The following is a 22,223-nucleotide window of genomic DNA, read 5'->3' as shown; positions in this document are numbered from 1 at the left end:
TGCAGTGAGCCGGGATCGCGCCACTGCACTCCAGCCTGGGCGACAGAGTGAGACTCCATCTCAAAAAAAAAAAAAAAAAGAAAAGAAAGAAATGACTCTGCTTCCTGTGCTACCTGGGCAAGACACTTCACTCTCTAAGCCTCAGTTGCATCAACTGCCAAATGGGAAAAACAGTAATACTTTATGAATTTGCTGCAAAGATTAAATGAGATAATACACGGAAAGTGCTTTGCATAGTACTTCCCATAGAGTAAATTTTCAATTTCAGTAAATAGCATTTAGTAAATAGCCAGTAGCAAGTAGCCATTACTAAAATTGTATCCAAAAATAATTTATCAGTTACACAAATGGCGACATGCCAAAAAATAGTGTGAAATAATATGGCAATTTAAAGCAGGTTTCTTTCCAAAGAGACTTGCAGTGAAGGAAACCAAGCTTATGGTATAATTTATAATAATATGTATGTATATTTTTCCTATAAACTGTGCATATTTATAGTGAGGAGTGAACTTAATTTTTTACTGGAACTTTTTTTTAATCTACGTCCAAGTTTCACTAGTGGGGACAGGAAATTCTTGGCTGAATATAGGAGGGGTCCAGGAAGCCAGATGGAATTAAGGAGCCTGTTTCTCCTAAGCAGATGAAATCCTGCTCTGAAAAATATTTTCTGGTTATCCCACACTGATTTTGTCCGTTCGTGTGTATGTGTATGTAGGTGGTTGTGATTGTGTGTTTGTGTGTATGTGTGTGTGTATGTGTGCATTTGTGAGTTTCTGTGTGGTTGGGTATATATGCATGTGTGTTTGTATGTGTGTCTGTGTACGTGTGTGTGTCTGTGTGCATGTGTGTGTTTGCATATGTGTCCCTTGCTGCATATGCATTCCCTAGAGCAGTGTTTCCAGATTGTTCAAAATGCAGATTCTAAACCCAGATGCCTGACCTGAGCAGGGAGTATCCTGAACTCTGAATATGTGTCAATTTTTTAGGGATTCATATGCACAGCATATGAAGAGTTTGGTAACTCTAAAGATAGGTATCTTACCCTGTTCACTTTCAAATCACCAGTGCCTGGCATAGGACCTAGTACATAAGAGGTCCAACAAATGGTTGTTGAATGAATGAATCAGTCAACCAATCAATCAGTTGCCCAATTCATATCTTCCCAACTTTGAGGAAAATACACATATCCTGAACTGTACTAGAATGTGAGTTCCCTAAGGATGGGAACCATGAACATAGATTTTCAATAAACTTGGTGAATTAATTAGTTTTTCCTAATATCAATGTAAAGGAAGGCTCTTCTTTTCCTAGAAAGACTGTCTTTCTTAACGGAGCTCATGGTCACAGGGGAAACACAGACGAGCAGAAAAGACTCTTGGCAGTGTCCACCCAAACCAGCACATAGTCTGTCTGTAGGAGTAAGGGTACAAATGAAAAGTGGGGCCAAATATTACTCGTATAGCAAAAGACTGAATAAGAAAAAAAACAGAAATTGTAGCTGCAGCCACCTCTCAAATCTATATGATTTATCCCATTTGATCCAAGACAATGGAGTGAGTCCCACTTTGACAGATAAAAAGATAAAGTGACTCAACCAAGTTTCTTCAGCTCCTCAAGGGTATCACCAGACCAAGAACTCTGGTTGTCAAGTCAAGCTTCATTTTCAGGATTCTTTGTTAGTATAATGATGAAAAGACTGTAATTTTCCTTTGTTTCGCCTTCTCAGCTCAACTATAAGCAGATCCCGACTTCAGGAAGCACCCAGCTAAATGAGTTGGATGTGTCCCTCCAAAGGTTTAAGCAATGAATTATTATTTCACAGGTTCCTCTGATTCACCAGCTCTGAATAGCTGGACTGGTTTGGCTTGTTTACACTCAAATGCAAAAGCCATTAGGGAGCCCCAGTTCCAACACTGCAGATTTTGTTCTAAGTACCAACATCCCAAAATGCTCTCCATTACTTATCTGGAATTTCAAAATCATGCAACAAATGTAAGTTACAGACAAGATTTTTAAAAAAATAATAACAGCAATGCCAGAGAGGAAAACAGAAAAAAAGAAAGACAATATTTTTCAAATATTTTCCCAACTGTCATTTTAATAATGGCCTATCAACAAAGTATGCTAATTTCCCTCCACAGATACCTGTGAATGCAAATGCAAAACAAATAGTAATTAATGTCTCTGTGTGAAAATCAAGCAATTTCTATTAATTCTGCATCAGACATGAGATTATGCACATTCAAAATTATGATCTGTTTTCAACAGCAGCAGTGACAATCGTAAAGAAGAAATGGTGAGGGGAGGCTCTGGAGTTAACAGAATCCACATAGCCATCCTTGATATGACCTCTCCCAGCTTCCCAACAAAGTACAGTCAGCTCTTCGTATCCACAGATTCAACCAACCACAGACAAAAAATATTCAAAAGGAAAAAACAAAAACAACAATAAAAAATAAAACACGTTTAAAAGTACAGTATAACAACTATTATATTTACATAACACATTACATTAGGTATTATAAGTAATCTACAGATGATTTAAAGTATATTAGGGGATGGGCTTATGTTATATGCAAATACTAATATGCCATTTTATGTAAGGAACTTCAGTATCCACAGATTTTAGTATCTGTGGGGTTCCTGAAACCAATTCCCCACAGATACCAAGAAACAACTATATATACGAACACTCTCAGAACTAAGAAAAATAATCAACCAAGTGTCAAATTCTAGGCAAAAGTTTTACTAACTATAGCATAAAAGGAAGCTGATAAAAATAATATTCTTGATGGTACGTACTGACATCTGAACCAGAGTATCAAGGCTGGAAGGCACTGTTGAGCCCTAGCTCACAAGCAGAAACTCCAGATCTTTGCTGATTGAGAAAGCAGACACCCTCCCCTCTGGTATGTTCCAAGAGCGTCCTAAACCCATCCTCCCTGAAACTACCAGGAATGGTCTTTTTTTTTTTTTTCTTTATTTCAAAAAAAAAAAAATTGGATACCTATTGACCCGTCCTGTAAGTTCTCTCCCCTCACCCCTCACCCTCCACGCCCCAACAGGCCCTGTGTGTGTTGTTTCCTTCTCTGTGTCCATGGAAAACCAAACACTGCATGTTCTCACTCATAAGTGGGAGATGAACAGGAATGGTTTTCTACTTCAGTTTAGAGACTATCATCTGACTGCAATGTCACATGGAGGGAAGTGGAAGAGATCCAAGATGGGATACGATGCTGGCGTTAGGCAAAATCATAAAAGGAGGCCTGGAAGCTATGCTTCTTAGAGGTTGTGAGGTTTCAGATATTATTTCTACCAAAGGGGAGAGAGAAGACTATCTCAGAATGCCCAGAAATAAATGATCTGTTTCACACTCAAAGAATCAGGGAACAAAAGATCTCACAACAGTCCAGCAAAGTACATTGCAGTCAATGCACGAAGGAAAATAGAAACCCATCCACAGCTATGCTGTCCAATATAACAGACACTACTTATATGTGGCTATTTAAATGTAAATTAATTAAAATTAAATACAATTAAAGATTCAATTCCTAAGTTCGTAATCACATTCCCAGGACTCAGTAGCCACATGCAGCTAGTGGCTAGCATATTGGACAACATAGATAGGGAATGTTTCCATTGTCATAGAAACTGCTATTGGATAGCTCTGATCTAGAGCCTGTAAAGCCTGAAAACATAAACTCCAAGTGATGGATATCTTTCACTTATTCTTCCTCCCCTACTCTATCCCATGCTCCCAGAAGGCAGACCTATATGGCATATGGTAAAGGACTTCTTGTTCTTTTTTTTTTCCAACTAACTTTTATTTTAGGTTCAGGGGGTACATGTACAGGTTTGTTACATGAGTAAATTGCATGTTGTGGGGGTTTGGCATACAGATAATTTTGTCACCTAGGTAATGAGCATGATACTCAACAGGTAGTTTTTTAATCCTCTCCCCTCTCTCACCCTCCACCTTCAAGTAGGCCCCAGGGTCTATTGTTCCCTTCTTTGTGTCCATGTGTACTCAATGTTTAGCTCCCACTTATAAGTGAGAACATGCAGCCAATACTGTATATTTGGTATTCTCTTCCTGCATTAATTTGCCTAGGATAACGGCCTCCAGCTGCATCCATGTCGCTGCAAAAGGCATGATTTTGTTCCTTTTTATGGCTGTATAGTATTCCATGGTGTATGTGTACCACATTTTCTTTATCCAAAACACCATTGAAGCACACCTAGGCTGAAGGAATCCTTGTTCTTTGGTCTCCGGTTGACTTCAGCAATAGGAGGGCACTAGAATGACACTATAGGACAGGAGAGTGAAGTGAGGCCTTTGTTGCTTTGGTTTCTGACTTCCTCCCTACTGGTCATTGTGATTTAGATGTCCCTCTGTTAAAAGCTGTAACTCTTGGCAGGCAGCTTTCCATATAACTATTCTCTGGGCTCTGGTAACATTTCCCTCCTCCTCTTGATCCTTCAGGCTGAGGGTAGGTAAAAATGCCTCACAAGCGACTCGACTTGGGGCACTGCATCATCCCTTTTTTGTTTTTGTTTTTTGAGACAAGAAGTTTCATTTTTGTTACCCAAGCTAGAGTGCAATGGCATGATCTCGGCTCACTGCAACCTCTACCTCCCGGGTTCAAGCAATTCTCCTGCCTCGGTATCCCAAGTAGCTGATATTGCAGGTGCCCACCAACATGCCAGGCTAATTTTTTGTATTTTTAGTGGAAATGGGGTTTCACCATGTTGGTCAGGCTGGTCTCAAACTCCTGACCTCAGGCAATCCACCCGCCTTGGCCTCCCAAAGTGCTGGGATTACAGGCATGAGCCACCGTGCCCGGCCTGTGTCATCCCTTTTTAGAGCTCCTAAACTCTTCCCACACCCTGGGAAATGATCCCTTAATAAATCCTTTATCAACTACCTACTATGAGGATGTTGTTTCCCCTGAGTGAGTACCCTGATGGGTCAGATTCTGCTCTAATTTAGGTCTGAGGAAATGACTTTATCAGAATCTATAGTCCCCTGGGGCAGACCATGGATTTAGAAGTATGTCTTTCCATTTAACAATGATTAAACAAAGGAAAATAGCACAGGAGTTAGCAAATGTTTTTCACGAAAGACAAGAGAGTAATATTTTGGGTTTTGGAAGCCATACAGTCTCTGTTGTAATTACACTGCAGTGTAAAAGCATGCAGCCATAGACAATATATAAATGAATGAGTGGGTCTGTGTTCTAATAATTTCATTTACAAAAACAAGGAATAGGTTGGATTTGGTCCATGGACTGTAGTTTGCCTAAAGATGCCAAAAAATGCATGCCTCTGAATTTATTTACTATAAAAATAAGAAAATATATATATATATATGTATGTGAGTGTGTATGTGTGTGTGTGTGTGTGCATGTGTGTGTGTAGTCCTCTATAAATTGCAAGAATGTATGGTTTCTAGGAAGAAAAGGAGATAAAAAAATGAAACAAAATGCAAAAGCAAAATGCAGGCTAAGGTGAAGAAAAGTCTTGCTGAGACACCAAAGAAGGCAGAGAAACAATTAATACACTCTTAGAATTATAGTTTACATTAGAAGCAATAAAGAGCAGAACTTATACTGCAGAAAACTAAGTTTCAGAGAAATAATAAATTTGAAACATATCTTTTAGAATCCGGAGTTGAAAATAATGAGCAAACAGATGGCATATATGAAGAACAGAGAAAAGTGATCCAATTTACAAAAAGAAAAGATTAGTGTTCCTTAAAAAAGTCTCTAAAAAAGTAATGACACTGAAACACCAATCAAATCTATATTAGAACATTCTTGAACTGAAAATAAAAGATCTAAAATTGCAAAACAAAATGGTATACTCTGCACAAATCATAATTGATTTAAAAAAAAAAAGAAACCCACAGCTTGATAGCAAAGAAAAAAATAACTTATAAGTATCCCAGGCAGAAAACAAGCAAAGCAAAAATAATAAAAACCACATTGTTTGCAAAGATTAAAAAGAAAAAATTCAGACTGGGTTGACCTCAGAACTCTCCTTGATGAAAAATTGAAAATAAACATAATGGCTCACAATGTGGAAATGGTTAGGTGTACTTACAGTACAACCAGATGTTAGAATATTATGCAACTATCAAAAACAATATAGTATTAAGACAAATATAATAACAAATATAGTATTAAAAGAAAAACAATATAAGTATCTTCCAATCTCATTAAAAGATTGGAAAATACTTAGGATAAAATATTTAGAAAGAAAGTTAGACGCAAGAACATATATAATATGCATGTATGTGTACTAACACATCTATTGTATTTCTTTCTAGCCTTTTGTCTACTGAGTATTATTTGCACATCCTGAACCACTCAATAGTTTAATTCTCCCAACATATCTATGAAATAGTAACAATATATCCCACAGCATACTTAAGAACACTGAAGGGTGGAGAGGTCACGAGCTTGTCCAGATCATCCATAGTTGGTGGCATAACCAAGATTCCAATCAAAATCTAAAATGAATATGTTTCCCTTACGCTACCTTAATGAGGGTGGTGGCTGCGCTCTGGGGCAGGGGAGGAGATAGGAAGGATGAATCCGGGTCCTGAGAGAGGATAAGGCCCTGGGTCTTGGTGCTATCAGCAGTAGTTAGGCTGGACAGATGGGACCAGTTTTCCTTTACCCAGCATAGCTGTGAGATGTCCCTTGAGAATGTCAACAGTGACCAATCTCCCTCTGGCCATGATCTCACCTCTGGGGAGCCTGGAAGAACCAACAGAATTCAACAGAAACCCCAGGGCTGGCTAACTTGAAGGATGACTGATGTTTTACCAATTTATCAAAATATGAATTTAATGTGATCTCCTTACATCACTATGATAATTCTCTGTTTATAGTCAGAAAATACCTTTTACTACTATCTCCTCTTCCAGAAGAACAGATCAGGAGCAAAGCTACAAAGATCGTACATAGTTCTGAAATATTTACTTCTTCTGAAGGAACATTTTATAAAGTCAAATTTCTGTGCTGGGCTTGCTGATGGACTTAAGTCTTTGGGTAGTTTTACAGACAAAGCAGCCAAAAAGAAAAAAGGAAAAAAAAAAAAGTGAAAGAAAAGATAAAAAGAGGACACCTTTCTCCAAAAGGGAGTCAGTAGAGAAGGGTGTATTTGTTCAGGACTTTCAAGTTCTTTATGAAGTGAGAGACTTTGCTCATTTGTTAATTGATGCATTCATTCACCCGAAACATCTTTATGAAGCATGAGCCGCAGAGTTGGACTCACAGAATAAGAAGAAGTATCAAAACATTGCTCCTGTTTCCAGGAACCCACGGTCTGGAAAGGCATGGGTGGGGGTGTTTAAAAAGGAAAGAGAGTCACATAACCCACTGTGTGGTTTAGAAAGCCCATTCTGTGAAATAAGCAAGCGGTAGAACCAACATATATTGCAAAATCATTTATTTGAATAAAAACAAAACACATCCAAAGTAATGCTATATAAATATGTAAACATATAAAGACATCAACCAAATATGTTATCACATTTGTGATTCTGGTTGCCTTTGGGGAAGGAAAAAGAATTAGAAGAATTAGAATGCAGGTGACTTCCCGTTTATCTTTAAAAATGTCTTTCTTAAAAAGAAGGTTCAAAATAAACACAACACACAAAGAACACACATTGTATGACTGTATTTTTGTAAAGTTCACAAATAGGCAAACTAATCTATGCTATTGGACTCAGGATAGTGGCTACCTTTGATCAGGTAGGGTGGGGGAATAACAAGAAATGAGTAAAAGGAGAGGCGGGTAATGTTCCTTTTCTTTTCATGGTGCAGTTATGTGACTGTTCACTTTGTGAATATTCAACAGATGTACATTAAGATATATGTATTTTTCCATATGTGTGTTATTTCAATAAATATAGATTAGATGATAGATAGATAGATCGACAGATAGATGATAGATAGATAATAGAAAGAATAGAGGAAAAGCATCTGTTGATTTGGAGTAGCAAATATATGGATATTAGCTATAATATCTCTGCACTTTTCTATATTTTTAAATGTTTTTTCTAATTATGTAAATAATAAAAAAATAGAAAAGACAACTCTAGCTGCCCTATAGAGAAGTTAGAGAGTGGAGTAGGCAGACCAGCTAGGAAGTCATTGCAAGAGCTCAAGTTAGAAAAGATGGGACTGGAGGGCCAGGCGCGGTGGCTCATACCTGTAATCCCAGCACTTTGGGAGGCTGAGGTGGGTGGATTACAAGGTCAGGAGATCGAGACCATCCTGGCTAATATGGTGAAACCCCATCTCTACTAAAAATACAAAAATTAGCTGGGCGTGGTGGTGGGCGCCTGTAATCCCAGCTACTCAGGAGGCTGAGGGAGGAGGATCGCTTGAACTCAGGAGGCGGAGGTTGCAGTGAGCGGAGATTGCGCCATTGCACTCCAGTCTGGCAACAGAGCAAGACTCCATCTCGGAAAAAAAAAAAAAAAAAAAAAAAAGCAGGGGAGAAGATCATGGTGAATTTACAAGGTCTGGTGACCATGGGTCATCCCTTAGGTTGCTCTGTGGACTTTGAGCAATCCATCTGTGTGATTAACCCCAAGCACCAAGGTCTCAGTCACCCTTGAACATGGGAAGAACCCCTCATCATCTGCAGGGTGAGATGTGTTTTGCCCTGAAATCCCCTTCCCCAGTGCCTCCCCTTAGCCTGCCCTCCTCTGATCCTGAACCCCCAGCCAGGGACTCCCCCAGAGCCCTTTAATTGGCTTAAACACTAGACAGGAGATTCCCTGGCAGGGATAATCCGTGATTGAACTGGGGCTAATCAGCATGATTCGTTTGTCTGATTAAAAGCTCTCACTCCCCATTATCACCTACCTGAGAGGAAGCCACACAGGGCTCTGACAGCAGGTAGGCAAAGGCTCAGGGCCTGACACTGTGGCAGGGTGGGGAGGGGGCAGAGTAGAAAGTGATTGAATGAACAGGGCACAAAGCTCACAGCAGTACTTGTCTGAAAGGAACTATAGAAACAAAGGAATGGGAAGGCCGGTACTCACAACATGGAAAATATCCACCTGGTGGGGCTTTGTGGGACCATGCACATCCGACAGAAATGCCTGTGATCTGGGGACATTTTTCCTTTGATGCTCATAGATTAAGGGTTTCTGCTTCCCCGCCTCAGAAAGGAGCAGTTTGTGCCTGAGCACTTGCTATTCCTCTCTTCATTCCCTCACTCCTTCCATTCTGTGAGAGGAGAAATGATTGGTCTGACTGGTGAATGAAAAGAGTTTTCCGTTCACTGCACCATATTTGCCAGGGCAGGGCTGCCATTCTGAATCATGAGGTTTCCTCTCAATCTCTCTGTCCTCTATTCTTTTGGACATTGCTATTCTCAGAGTGAGCCCACTTTTCAGCATCCTCTATGTGGTCAGATCATGAGGGCAGCTACCTGCCTCTTGTAGACCAAAACGGCTTGTGTTCTCTTTGCTTCACTTTCTTAGCATGCAACAGGTTGAAGAAACTCAGCCATCCTAGTACTAGAGGCCTGGGGAGAGAAAAAGCAAACCCCCTTTTGCCGAATGTTCCCTGTAATAGATTGTACTATTGTTCCTATTCTTTATGTCTTCCTGTACCTTTATCTTCTGCCTGTGCCTTTGGCATACTCCCCACCAAAGAAGGAGTATATTTACCTGCAGGTCAGTTGACATAGTCTGGGCTTGAATCCATGCTACAGGTTGGGTCCAACTCTGCCTCACACATGTCTCCTTCTCCACAGATCAGTGGGCCAGTTCATGCAGGCTCTTCCCATGGAAATGGTAGAAGGAGAGCAGAAGCTTATGAGTGGAGACATGGGTTTGTTCATAGGATTTGCTTTGGCCAAAGTAATGTGGGTAGAAGTAACTATGTGAACTGTGTGCTGGATTCAAGCCTGGGTATTAGAAGACATCACGTGTCTCCACTCACAAGCTTCTACTCTGCTTCTGCCATTTCCATGGGAAGAGCCTGCATAAACTGGCCCACTGATCTGTGGAGAAGGAGAGATGTTTGAGGCAGAATTGGACCCAACCTGTAGCATGGCTTCAAGTCCAGCCTATATCAACTGACGTGCAGGTAGAGAAGTGAGAATAAATGCTGCTTCAGGACACTGGGTTTTGGTCTGTTTCCTTGTGCAGCATTATTGTAACAAGAGCTAGCTGATACACCCCATCATCCCTGGTTCTCCAGGTCAGTAAAGAAAACTACTACTTTAGGTTATAATGCTAATATTTTGCCCAGTTTGGCTGAATGCTTTGGGTTTTTACTTTATCGATCAAGCCGATGGAGAAAAGTTTCAGTAAGTGGTAGGAATAGAGCACAAAGTCTAGGGTAATCGTATGTCCCAATGGGCCTAGATGGCCCTGATTTATACCTGTTATGCCAATATAATTAATAATAGCAGTCTTCTGCCCAAAAGTACATCCTGGTTTGGATGACTAAATTATATCACCCTAGCCAAGCCCAACAAGATCCAGCCTAAACCACGTCTTCCCTACACTAACCATGGGCACCCCTTTGTGGTCAGTAGATACCCCAGAATTTTTTTAAAAGCCATGTCCTGGAAGGCAGGAGGCCTGGACAGAAATTCTCATGGCAGCAGGTGAGGTAAAAATAATTCTTTTCCTAAATGCAGTCTATCTGTACAAGATTTTATAAAAGTGCTATGGGGTATTTTCTGAGAAATAAACTCCTTAATATGACTTCATGGTAAGAGTTCTATTTCCTTTATTCTCAGGAGTCCTAGAGAAGAAAAATATGCCCCCGGCAGTGTTCCATAAAACTAATGATGTGGGGGAATACGTGAATAATTGCCTGAATCGACGGGTTACATATCTGTTAGGAAATCTCTTGGCAATATAAAGAAGGGGCTCAGGACAGTTAAATTGAAGTCAAGTGAAATAAACTCCTGCTGCATCAGCTGGATGATCTTGTGGGTCAAGGGAGCTGTGGCAGCCCTCTCTGCACTTTGGGAATGTTGGGCCTCCAAGTTTTCTGAGTTCAGAGCAACAGGGACATAGGATAAGGAGTAGAAGGAAGGAATAAACAGGCATGGACCAGACATTGCAGGGACGCAAAGGGCAGTGCTGGAGCCAAGTCTTCAAAGCTACAGATCAAAAACTCAGGCAAGGCGCAGTGGCTCCTGCCTGTAATCTCAGTGCTTTGGAAGGCCAAGGTAGGTGGATTACTTGAGGCCAGGAGTTCAAGACCAACCTGGCCAACATGGTGAAACCTCATCTCTCTAAAATTCAAAAATTAGCTGGGTGTGGTGGTGGGTGCCTGTAATCCAAGTTACTTGGGAGGCTGAGGCACGAAAATCCTTTGAACCCAGGAGGCAGAGGTTGCAGTGAGCCAAGATCATGCCACTGCACTCCAGCCTGGGTGACAGAGCAAGACTGTCAAAAAAAAAGGGAGAGAAGAAGGAAGGAAGGAAAGAAGGGAGGGAGGTAGGAAGGAAAGAAGGAAGGAAGGAAGGAAGGAAGGAAGGAAGGAAGGAAGGAAGGAAGGAAGGAAGGAAGGAAAGAGAGGGAGGGAGGAAGGGAGGGAGTGAGGGAGGAAAGGAGGGAGGGAGGGAGGAAAGGAAGGAAGGAAGGAAGGAAGGAAGGAAGGAAGGAAGGAAGGAAGGAAGGAAGGAAGGAAGGAAGGAAGGAGAGATTACTGGTGAGTGGTCAGATAGATGGATGGATGAATGGATGAATTCTAAGTGTGGGGTTATTCCTTGTGCAATATTGATATTGTACTTCATAATATTATACTTCCAAAATTATTAGAGTAAAAGGAAATGATTCAAAAAGCAAGGAGAGGTTCAGTGTGCTGAAAAATACAGTAAGCCCAATTCCTTTCTCACCCACCCCACTCTCAGCCATGGAAAGAGGACTGATATTATAGCATCAGAGACCATCCAAGACAATACAGTGGTCCCTCAGTATCCTCAGGGGACTGGTTCCAGAACACCCTGTGGAAACCAAAATCTGCAGATGCTCAAGTCCCTAATATAAAATGGTGTAGTATTTGCATAGAACCTATGCACATCTTCCCATATACTTTAAATCCTCTCTAGATTACTTATACCTAATACAAGGTAAATGCTATGTAAACAGTTGTTATACTGTATTGTTTGGAGAATAATAAGAAGGAAAAATGTCTATACATGTTTAGTACAGATGCAACCATCCTTTTTTAAATTTGTTTTCAATATTTTTGATCCACAGTTGGTTGAATCCACAGATGTGAAGCTCATGAATATAGAGAGTTTTATATTTTTTGAGAGAGAGATGGGGTCTCACTATGTTGCCCAGGCTGCTCTTGAACTGCTGGGCTCAAGCAATTCTTCCACCTCGCAATCCCAAAGTGCTGGAATTACAGACGTGTGCCACTGCACCTGGTCCAACTGTGTTTTAAATTATTCTTCCAGGGTAATACAGAAATTTGGATAAAATTCTTGAATTTGAACAAAGTAGACACCAGTTTGCACAATGCAGGACATCAATCCATCCATGCCCTTTATCTCCAGATATCTGGTGTGGATGTGCATTCATGTCAACACAACTTTATCAATTGCATTTTTTCCTCCTTCTCACCCATGTGTCTTCAAAGTAAACTGAAGAATTATTTCAGTGGAGCCATAAACCTCTCGGTCTCCCAAGACGTACGTACGGACTCCATGTCAATTTTCTCTCCCACACTGCACCTGAACTATTTCAAACTATCTTCCCAGTTGACCAAACCAGAAACCTCAGAGTCACCCACTACTCTGGCCTCTCTCTAACCCCCAACCCATTAGTCTTTCTCTCATAAATCCTTCTAGTTCTTCTAGCCCACAGCCTGTCCACTCTCTTCCAGGTCTCCACCACATCTCCCCTAGGTTGTAGGAGAAGCTCTTAGCTGCCTCTTAGCCTGGGCTCTCTCCTTTAAATCCATCCTATACCTAGAAACCAGAGGGATTTTTCCAAAACAGAAATTTGCTCTCCTTGGTCCCCTGGCAACCCATCAATGGCTTCATGCTGTCTTTAAATTAAATCTGAACCCCATGTGAGGCTCTGCACAATTCGGCCTCTGCTTGTTCTTCCAGCCTCATCTCACCACTCCCTGCTTCTCACCCAAGGCATGGCAGTCTCCATTTCTCTGGCTCCTTGTTTTCTGAAACTTTCAATCATTAGACCTCCTCTTCTAGTTCCTGGAACTCAGTTGCTCACTCCATCTCAATCCTTTTCTTACCTAAGCACCATTCTTTCACTCCACAGATTTTGGTGAAGCATCCTACCATATTCTGCAAGAGAGTATCTCAAAGTCCTCCTAGCTTAACACTTAACAACATAGTATTATGTTAGCTTGATCAACTCACTCTCCTCCCCTTGTCTGAAAGATTCAAATAAGGCAGCCCCAGGTCATTTGTGTTTGTGTTTCTAGCACCTAGGTCAATTCCTGACTTAAAGTAGGTATTAGAAAAAACTTTTTGAATGCCAAAAAAATCCATGAACTGAGGACAACTGTTTGTTTATACAACATATATTAACGGAGGGCCTGATATGTGTCAGGTATTGTTCTCAGCGTGTGGGATACATCAGTAAAAAACATAAAATGCCTACTCTGGTGGTGCTTACTTTTCAGATGGAGGGAGACATTTATTTACATATTTAACAAATATTTATCAGGCAGAGAATCATTGCACACAAAAAAAAGATGGGGTGGCCTGGCCAGACATGTACAGGACAGATCAGTTCTAAAATATTTTCCCTGTTTTTAGTTTCTACTTCAATGAAAAATTTGTCATCATCTTAGTGTTACAGTCCTGGAAATTCTCAATGTCCTCTTTTCCTGCCCAGTTTCTCTGTAACAGTGTTCATCATCTAATATAAAGAGCAACACAAACACACAGTTTGTGCTCAATCAAGGCTTGTGGAATACAGAAACAAACAAGAAACTCCTAGAGCTCATTCAGTAAACTTACAAACAAGTAAGAAGATGAGCTTAGGATCAGCCTGCTCAAAGCAAAAGAGAAGAGAAACAATTTTTCTAAGAGCCCTTCAGAAAAGGGAGAAAAGCTTTGCAAAACTCAGAGAACCCAGGAGCAGTAACTGATCTTTATGATCCAGTACAGAAGCCTGAGTAACTGCAGGCTGTCTCAGGTTTTAATACAAGGTTATTTACATAGTTGCCTAATTATTATGTCTCAATATAGGGGAGGAAAAAAAGCAAGTGTTCTTCTACTCTCTATTTGCCTTAAAGATCTAAGGGTAATAAATTGTTAGTTTTATTCTTAATTGGTACATGCTTCTTCCAATTTATTTTCTTTAAAAAAAATCAATACGTGGTTTGTGAGACCTTTAATGGAGAGTAAAGAACTGTGACTAGACTTCTTCCTTATTACTGAGATAATCTGTCAGCATTTATCTTTTAAAGGGGCCTCAGGTAAGGCAGACCTGATTAAGTTTTTGCAGTAGTAAATGCTGGGCCATTTCTAGAGTTAAAATGATATGAAAAATATAACTGCATCAGGCTATGCCTGATAAAAGACAGTGTCTCTTTTGCAAAAATGCGGGCTGTGGGTCTGGTCTGCTGAGGCAGGGCTCCCAACATCTTGGAAATGTTGTGCCCAACCACTGCCCACTGCCCTGGCCGAGCTCCTGCCCCCACTGAGCTTCGGGAAGTGACTGCGGCTGTTCCCAGCGAGCCTGACCAGAGGCAGAGGCCACTGGTAACCTTAACCCCACGTGGGCAGGCCCTCGTCAGAGCCTCTCCCCAACCCTAAAATTAACCAGCAAGTTTTTGGAAGGGGAGGTGGACCGAGAAGTGCAGGGCCCTGTTTGCTATTTGGAGCCCAAAGGAAACAGGAGCCTGGGAGCTGACACCCTGGGCCTGAAAAATTGTAATTGTTAGACAAGCCCAGGCGTGTGAACAAGGGCTTCCCTACCCCAATCTGCAAGGCAGACACCCTGAGAGTGTTAGAGTTGGTATGGGCCAGGGTCCTTCACACTCTGAAGTATGTGGTTACCCAGCAGGCTGGTGGGCAGAGCATGGAAAAGTCCGAATCAACCAGTAACCAAGTAAATGGCTAAGGCCGAGTTCAGGTAAGGCCCTGCCTACAAATCCAACTCACATTACCTGTGCACCTCATTGTGCCTGTGCCAGACAATGTGCCTCAATTCAACCTCTGCAAAACTTGTCTGATGTGGACATTTTTATTCTCATTTGATAAATAAGGGAGTAAGGGCTCAGAGAAGTTAATTAACCTTCCCAAGACCACACAGCTAAATGGCAGGACTAAGATTCACTATCGGTCTGTTGTACTTCTCAAGTTATCTTTGCTCTGCCAAACCTCCCAAGCAAAGAAGCTAACATGATGTAATGGTGAAGAGCATGGGCTCTATAGCTGTAGTACCTGGGTTTGAATCCTGGCTCTGCTACTTACTAGCTATGTGGCTTTGGGCAAGTACTTAACTTCTCTGTGCCACAGTTTTCTCATCTGGAAAACGGAGACAACAGTTGTATATTTATCATTGTGTGATTAGGAGAATGTAAATATGCGAATATTTGTCAAGTACTTAGAAGAGTCCCTGGCATATAATGAATACATATACATGTTTCATGTGTGCTAAATAAATAAAAGAAAGGGATCTTTTCATTCTCACCACATAAGAGTTCATTTTCCAGTCTCTGGACTCAGAAGAAGGTGTTTTGCAGTTTCCTAACATCATGGAGTCTGAAAAGTGCTTTTGCTACAAAGGTCTCACTTTACTGTCACAACAGCTGTCTAAAGAAGAAAGGAAGATTAGACCCATATAACAGAAGAATACACTGAGACTTGACAACATAAGGACCTTTATAAGGTCATTTAGCAGGTAAATAAAGAGCAAGAAAGATCCAACTCGACCTTTCTGACCGTGAATCCATGCTATGCCCACACTCTAAATAAAAGCATGAACTTGTGAGTTTGTGGATGAAAGCTTTGCATTGCGTCCAAAATGAGGCCATGGGACAGACTGCTGCTGCCATTTAACCCCAGCTCCAGAGAAATTCCTCAACCCTTCCCATGAGTCCGGGACTCCTGGATTCAGTGCTGCTGTGGACTGCCCATTATGCCTCTCTCCTCTACTCAGGAGATGGAAGACTCTCTAGAGTTGACCACTGTGAACCAAAGACAATAGAGTGTTCTCTTTTTGCACAAAGAACAAAACAGAACATCAAGAGTCTTAGCGATTTATTCAAGTCACATGAGTTCAGTGAGTAGGGAACTGCATCAAGAGACAGCTTCCAGTTAATTTTATGAACCTTATAGGCATTGCCCAATATGAGTGTTCAACCCCATGGTTCCCTGTTTTCTTTTTTCGTTGTTTTTTTGTGTTTGTGTGTGCAATCAATGACTTAAATTCTAGGGAAGTTAGGGTAGAACTAGAGAAGACAAGGAAGAGCAAAAGAAAACAAAATGTGCTCCGTTTGGTTTGGAGGAAGGGTGAGGAAGCTGGATCCAGATGGTGGGGGTTTAGGGAACTGGATAAATCAAGAGAGTTGAGGTCCTTGGGAAAAACTGAAGATGAATGTTTTCAAGGACATAGAAAAGTGGCTTGTAGCAATGCTCCTGGAGGCCCAGCAGAGACCAGCAATACTTAATCTCAGGAGTCAACATTAGTGTCTTAATGCTGGTTATTGTCCCAAAGTAAGGTGTGCAGTGTTCAAGATCTGTCCCATTCTAACGATGAGGAAACTGAGGACCAACAAGAGGTGTGCATTTTAGAGACTCTCCCCATCCCAGGCCAATGGCCCCAAGACGGATTCTGCCCCCCTTCCCCCACAGGTAGTGCCTATGCTCCTGATCCTCCCCCAATGGGACCAGGACAGGCCATTTGACCCAAGCCTGTTCCTCAAGGGATTGACAATAAAAATGCCCACATTTTAAATGTGTACATGCTACAATTTTCTGATCATAAAATCAATACAAGCTTATTTGAAAAGAACTTGGATCTGCTGGTATGTGCACATACTTTCTTCTGCAATTAATCAAAGGATTTATTACCAATGGTTTCATCTGGGAAGACTGTAGGTGAGAAGGAAGACTTTGGATTTTGTTTCTGAGCTGTTTTAAATTGTGTGTGTGTGTGTGTGTGCATGCACATGTGTGTGTGTCAAAAAGATATCTGGGAAATGGGATTATAGACCACTTCGTTTTGTCTTATAGTGTCATCTGTGTCTCCATAGTAAGAGAGAGAAAGAGGAAAAGGAGGAGGTTAATAATCTATTTTAAATTATTTGAAAACTAAAGAAAATCAAAATCAACAGTAATCATACCATCTAGATCTAAAGGCTCATATCATTTTAGCATACCTTCATGCTGAAATAATGAGGATTATTCTATATCTAAATTCTAAATTATTCTTTTATTTATCCTTATTTTATGTTATGCCACAAATAATTTTACATATCATTAAATATTCTTCAGAAGCATTCACCTAATGGCTGTAGTGGAGGCTTCCTAGAAAATTATTTTTTATCTATAAAAGTTCATGTTCATTGAGCACTTCCTAGGTGTCTTCTGCCAAGCACAGCTTCCATGGTGAGGGTTAGACGACACACACCATGGCACAATGTGTTATCAGATGGTTTGATGCCAGAGACTATGTGCTTAACCACTTTATTTCTACATGGAGCATGGTTTCTTAAGCCAACCTTCTTTTGTAGCACATGTACATTGTTCCCAATTTGTCACTACTGAATAACCCTGAGATGTACTTCTTTGTCCATAGATCTTTACATCTCTGAGTATTTCCCTAAGTGAACACTTCACAAAAGAGTTGTTTGACTCATAAGAATAAAAATGTTTAAGGCTCTTGATGCATTTCCCTAAGGAACTCACTCAGCATCTCCACAACAGGGTTTGAGAAGGTAAAAATTAGATCTCTTTTTTTATTTATTTGTGGCTTATTTCATTACAGTTGAGCTGATTTTTCAGTTTATTAGCCATTTACATTTCTTAGTAGTCAACTTATTGTTTTATGTTAACTCACCTCACTGATACAGTAATAAATTTGGTGTTCCTTTAGTGTAGGTATGGGAAATTTCTTTAAAAATCAACAATATTCTTGTCTGGAACACTGAATTATTTTCTAGAATGCAGATGCACTGTCGACTTATATGAGTGCTGGTCCTGGAAGGAAACAGATGGTGCCCTGAACGGGGATAACTGAGGAGAGTTTATTATAGGGAGCATTTACAAGGGTGTGAGCAGGGTTAAGGAGACCCAGAAGAGTTGGTGCAGCATCCGGGGGCTGGCAACACAGGGAAGCCATTACCTCCCCTCAGTTTAAAGGGGAGGGAAGGGCCTGGAGAGAGTAGCTGTGGTTGTCAGAGAAGCACTAGGCAGGGCAGGATGCAGCCAACCCTCAGAAGGTAACCCTCTGGTGTCCTCATCTCTTCCACCTCAGGGTGCGGGGTAGAATTGCTACACCATCTCCCATGGGTCTCATGGTAAAGCAATAACGTTTAAACAGGAAGCCATTAAGGCCTCTATTTTGATCAAAATACAGCGTCTGTAAGTCCAGACAGGATCCTAGGGGACCAGCATCCCAATTCAGGGCCTAAGCTGTAGCTCCAACTGGCTCCACCTCCTCTGTGTGTTTCCCTTCCTTGATGCTTTTAAAGGAAGTTGCTGTCGGATGGAAGGCAAAACTTAGGTTTTCTATAGCACAGTTTTCAGGAAGAGCAAGTCACTCTTTGGATCTTTGGGAAACTCCCTCACCCCATACCCCACTCAGACCACCTCCAAATGCTCTAGGCTGGGGCTGCCATCAATCCCTGGTAACAGACACCCAAGGGAGATGGTGTAGCAATTCCACCCTGCACCCCGAGGCTGCTTGTCTCAGCATGCAAGAACAGCCTGTGCTGACACAGGAAAAGTCTTCTCTAGCCTGTGAAAGAGACGAAGGAGAGCAGGGCATTACATATAAGCCAGAGTGACTTGGAAGTCTGCAGCCTGTCTCCTTTGAAGGAAGACAGACAACATGTATAAGAATAATGGCTTACGTCAATGGGCCCCAACCTCCGGCCACATACTGAGCCAACCATTTCATCCTTATGACAATCCAGTGAGGTAGGGACTATTTTTATCCCCATTTTACAGATTAGTAAACAAGATTAGTAAACACAGAGAGGTTACAACTTGCTCAAGTTCACTCTGATGCCTTGAGCTGGTGAGATGGAGGAGCTGAAATGCAAAGTTAGGTGGGTCTGGCCCCAAACCCTTCACACACATCTTCGTGCTGCACTCTGAGGGAAACGACATAGAGCCTGGGATAGAAGCCTGATTCAGCTTCAAATTACTTTAAATCTCTGAGCCTCAGACTCCCCCTCTATTAAGAAAATTAATTTTTTAAAAGCCATTGATTCCATTAATGCTCCCCAGATTGCTGTAAAGCTCATAGAAACAGCCTGCATTTCCCCGGTTATCACATGACTGTAATTTGCTTGTTTGGGTCTCTGCTCACAGGTCAGCTCAACCAAGAGGGTTCCCCTGGTGACCCATGCAAAACAGCAGGGTCTCGCCTCCCTGCCCCACCACCCAGACATCCTCTTACTTCTTACTCTATTAATTTTTTCCCATGGCACCTAACACTAACTGGCCCATTATGTGAGTGTGTGTATGTGAGTGTGTGCGTGTGGTGTATGTAGTGTGTGGAGCGCATGTGTGGATTGTGTGCTTACACATGTGTACTTTTTGTTTAATGCCTGACTCTCCCTCTATATGGTGAGCCTCAGGACAGTAGGGACCTTGTCTGACTGGCCCACCAGAGTGTCCCCAGCACCAACAATGACACTGATACAGTTTGGATATTTGTCCCCTCCAAATCTCATGTTGCAATATGATTCCCAGTGTTGGAGGCAGGGCCTGGTGGGAGGTGTCTGGGTCACGGCCTCGGATCCCTCATGAAGAGCTTGGTGCCTTCCTGGAGATTATGAGTGACTTCTTGCTCTGTGAGTGTTCATGAGAACTGATTGTTGAAAGAGCCGGGCACCTCCCTCTCCTTTCTTACCATGTAACACCTGCTCCTTTTCACCTTCCACCATGAATGGAAGCTCCCTGAAGCCCTCACCAGAAGCAGATGCTGATGCCAGGCTCCTGGTACCGCCTGTAGAACTACGAGCCAAATAAATCTGCTTTCTTCATAAATTACTCAGCCTCAGGTATTCCTTTATAGGAACGCAAGCAATCTAAGACAGGCACCTTGGCATATACAAGGTGCTCAACAAATATTTGAGAAATAAACAAGGAAACAACAAATGGGTAGTGAATGAAATTAAACTGTATGATACTTGGCACATACTAGTCACAAAATGTGTTTATAAAATTTATTTTATTAGACTGTGAATCCCAGGTGACTTATGATAAATGAGTTCACATAAAATGAACAAATTTTTGACCTATCCTGAACAAAACACAAGAGCCAGTATGCAGAAGATAAGGGGAATAGAAGTATTCCAATAACTTCTTTTTTGAGAAGAGTTATAACACTTGAGTACAAATTTAAGTGTACTTAAGCAAAAGCAAGGAGGTAAACCAGATGAGATGCCACCATTCTATTATATGCAGAAAGCAGTATACTATCACCCAATGCTAATATCTTATCAGATACCTTGGGTGAACAGGAAGGTATTATGGCTCCACTTGGCCTCAGCAGATCTGCTTGAAAGAAATGACACAGCATTTAAATTTTGTTCCATGTGGTCAACTCAGTCCACTTTCTCTTCTTTCTCTACATGCAAGCCTATATAACTAGTTCCCTTTGGGAGGAAAATGCCTGGCTTCCATAGTTTTCCCTTCTACAGCAGAGGTGCTGAATAGGATGAGCTACGTGCCCATTTCCTAGGTTGACCAGACACCCTCTGAGACTGCTGTGAGATTTCCTGGCAGGGATCAGCTCACAAATGTAGCATGCCTCTTCAAGAGTGAGAAGACTTTGAGGGAGATACACCTGAGAGCACTCAATAATTGAAAGGCAAGAAACACCACAACCAGAGCAACCTCCCAAAGGCAGGGACCATCTGTCCTTGGAAACAGCAAACTTACTCAAATTAGAAGCCTCCGTGCTGGTGTGTGTGAATGTTGATTCATCCCTCGTTAAGCACTGACCCTTGGAGGTAGCTACAAGCCATGGTGTCAGCTGCCCAGAAGCTGGAAAGAGGTCAGAACAGATGTTCCAATGATGTGCTGCTGTCCTGCCCCTAGAAGGTGCCCCACTGCAGTGGGAGGACTTTTGGAGCCCACCAAGCCTGGATTCAAATCCGCCCCCTAACTTGTTAGCTAATTGACCTTGAACCCTTCTTTGCACATTGTTCCCTCCATGTGCAGAAGGTGATTGACACCATTGTCCTGTGCAGCCTAGCAGCTACAAATACAGGTCCGGGGTCAGGCTGCTTGGGTTTGACTCCTAGCTTACTGATGGGGTGTCCTTGGGCAAGCACCTTGTGTTCTTGCTTTGATTTTCTCATCTATAAAATGGCTATAGACATACCTACATCCTGTGACTATGGTAAGGACCATATGTACTAAACCATGTAAAGCCTTTAACCCATTGATGACGGAGGTTACAAATTTTTCTGTGAAAAATCAGACCTTGGCGATGATGACCTTGAGGAGTAGGATATAAATAACTCCCACAAGCTTAGTGTTCCAATAATGGAACACTAGGCATACATGGGTTAAGACAGTGCTCTTAAGGATAAGATGTTACTGTTTTGATTCTCCAAAATTTGGGGCTTGGTATGAGGCCAAAAACATGTGAGTAGTTGGCACAGTGCCAACACTTATTTTTTGCATCTCTTTCTTGCGGAAAGCCAAATTCAGTCTAAGCCCTGCTTGGGGGTGAGAGTAAGGTCCCTTCTGCAAACCCAAAAAGGGGTCCCAGGGACAGCTGGATGAGGAATTCCAGGCCAAAGCTTTCCCTTGGATGTGGCAGTAAGAACAGAGTGCACTGGGAAGGGGCTGGCCAGCGCCTGCCCCCCTGGGAGTCACAGGAACAGAAATAGGAAGCCCGGGCTGGTATTTACAGTAACTCTTCAGCCCCTGACCACATTGTCTTGTCTGTGGTGCATTTATTTTGGGGACAAGCACTGAAGTCATTGCTGCCCGAAAGTGCTCCAGGCGGGCCCGCCTGTCTCTGCTTTCCCAGGAGAGCCCTGAGGTGAGGGAACCAG

Source organism: Hylobates moloch, unplaced genomic scaffold (assembly GCF_009828535.3).
Source record: "Hylobates moloch isolate HMO894 unplaced genomic scaffold, HMol_V3 SCAFFOLD_21, whole genome shotgun sequence".
NCBI lineage: Eukaryota > Metazoa > Chordata > Mammalia > Primates > Hylobatidae > Hylobates > Hylobates moloch.
The sequence above is the reverse complement of the archived record's forward strand: the minus strand, read 5'-3'. Positions refer to the sequence as shown.